This window comes from Musca domestica, unplaced genomic scaffold (assembly GCF_030504385.1).
Source record: "Musca domestica strain aabys unplaced genomic scaffold, Musca_domestica.polishedcontigs.V.1.1 135, whole genome shotgun sequence".
Classification (NCBI taxonomy): domain Eukaryota; kingdom Metazoa; phylum Arthropoda; class Insecta; order Diptera; family Muscidae; genus Musca; species Musca domestica.
The window spans coordinates 1555195-1557705 of NW_026712181.1; the positions used below are offsets into that span (position 1 = coordinate 1555195).

The 2511-nt window shown below is 29.6% G+C and overlaps 1 long non-coding RNA gene across 1 annotated transcript; it reads right to left on the reverse strand.

The window, feature by feature from the left end:
- Window positions 1–1782: 1782 nt before the first annotated feature.
- On the reverse strand, window positions 1783–2422 carry LOC131800970 (uncharacterized). Its single transcript, XR_009341639.1, has 3 exons — window positions 2336–2422; window positions 2187–2266; window positions 1783–2127 (listed from the first exon to the last, which is right to left on the reverse strand). It is a non-coding gene; the product is annotated as an uncharacterized LOC131800970 (long non-coding RNA).
- Window positions 2423–2511: the final 89 nt, after the last annotated feature.

Below are 2511 nucleotides of genomic sequence, written 5' to 3' on the forward strand. Positions count from 1 at the left end.
TTTTGTATAGCCCCCATATAATAGTACCTCCCTATATTGATGATTTTACCTACATTATTACCGATTTTTTTCAAGTTTCACATTTGAATATATGGCGTATGACAAGAGTTGTCTATCCAGGTCCACGTCGTCTTTTAGACCCTAATATGTTGACTACATTTGGTATTTTCAAGATTTTAAAAGAATTTTTAAAGGATTTTATTTTTTTTTTTTTAAATTGCCAAATTCATTCCAAATGGCGGAGGGTATTCAAAGTTCGGCATGGCCGAACTTACAGCGATTTTACTTGTTTGTACATATTTTCGAAGAACTTCGTAAGCAAGCATCGTGAAGGTTTACAAGAAGCCAACAAACAAATATTTACTAAGAATCGGGATTAATTTAAAACAGGATTTTTTTAAGGATTGTTTGCAAAAAAATTGTCTTTGTACCTTTTTTCCAAAGACTTTTTTATCAAGAATAGTGGATACATATTTAAAATGTATTTTTTAATCATTTAAAAGGACTTTCTAACTGAGAATCAAGTTGTTTAATTCATTCCAAGGACATTCAGACTGACATTCGTGCATTTTTTTAATATTTTCTAAGGACTTTCTAAGTAGAAATGAGTGCTTTATATTAAAAATTTTCCAAGTGCTTTATATTAAAAATTGTAATTTTTTTTAAAAACATTTTTAAAGGACTTTCTAACAAAATTTTGTAAGTTTGTGTGTTCATATTTTCCCAAGCAATTTTGTAAAAAAGAATATATTTTTTTTTTAAATTTTCTTCAAAAATCGTCGATTTTCGTATAGATTTTTCAGAAGTAGTTATTTTTAAAATTTCTATTTTTTTCTTAAGAATCGTATTTTTTTAATATTTTTTCATTTCTGTAGATAAAAATGGTATTTTTTTATTTCTTTCTGACTAAGATGCGCATTCTTTTTTTCAAGGACTTCACACCAAGAATCGTGAGTTTTCTTAAAACATATTTTAAGGACTTCCGTAGATTATTTGTACCAAGGTCTTTCTAAAAAAACATTTTTTTAATTTTCTTTAAAACTCGTCGATTTACCTATACATTTTTCACAAGTATTTTGTAACCATTTGTAAATCGTGGAACTTCTGACCGAAAATTGTGGATTTTTATGTACCTCCTGGACTTAAATCGAAGATTTTTAAGGACCTCCTGGACGCAAAATCTTGGGTTTTAAAAATGTACTTAACGATGCTTTTGATTTTTGGAATTGTTTAAGGAACTGTTGGCCGAAAACCTTAGATGTTTGAAGAACTTTTCTATGACATCAAGAAAATTCTAGTTTCTGTAAGGTTTTGAAAGAACCTTCGCAACAAAAATTTGGTATTTCTAAAATTTACTTTGGGATATTCCGAACAAAACTCGTGTATTTTTTCAAATATATTTTCAAGAGTTTCGAATATATTTTCAAGAGTTAGTAGCTAAAGATTTTTGCAGACATTTCTGTTGGATTCGGCATTTTAAATGTTATTCGACGTTTTGATGATACACACATTTCCCCACGGAATTTGGTCTTCGAGACTCGATACTTTTATTTAACTTCTTTTTTCCAAATGGTGGAGGGTACTTAAACAACGGCCCGGCCGAACTCCGATGTTTTTTTTTTTTACTTTTTTTTTATTTTTAACCTATTGTTGAAATTTTTGTATCGCAAATTAATTATCTAAATTAATTAATTATCGTACGACGAACATACAGATAAATCAGCAAGTCACCTAAATATACCTTGTATATTTAGTCGACTTGCCGCCTTATGTTTTCAAATAAAATATTATAATTTTAAATGACTTCTCACTTCTCTTTAATAACTTCCACAACTTTTCTTATATTATTCAAATTAATAAAAACTTGCAATATCACCCCATCTATCCCACCAATGATTTAATTGACGATGCGCTCAAGGGCGGTAAAACTGCTATACTGACGCCAGAACTTGTCCGCAATTTAAATTTGGCTCTATATCCCAACTTATCGGCCACATATTCCAAGGTAGTGTGTGCCTCTCCTCCAGTACTGGGAAAATACGTTTCAGTACTATTCCCTTGATTGTCAACATGTCATCGCCTTCGAGGGAAATTGTTTCATCGCGCAAATAGTCACCTTCAAAAATACTAAAGCCAAATGGCAAAATATAAAAACTGGTTTTAGTTTTTTTTTTAGAATTAAATACCTTATGTGGCCTAAGTCTTTTGAAGTAACATTGAAATAATTGCAATTCATTACTGCAAACATGAATATCGGAAAAAGTGTCTATAATAACAACAACAAAATTATTTTGAAAAAAAATGAGAAATAAATATTAATATTTTGTGATTTTACCTTCATGGTACTGACTGTCTCTTTACAAAGTCAGATTGAAACTAAAATGTTGGAGATCTATAGGTAAAACTTTACGAAATATTTAACAGGCAAACACAGTTATATTGCACAAAATGTTCAGCCGGATCGAACTTTTAAAACCTTCCGCTATTTGTAAGAAACTTGAAAAATTTCAA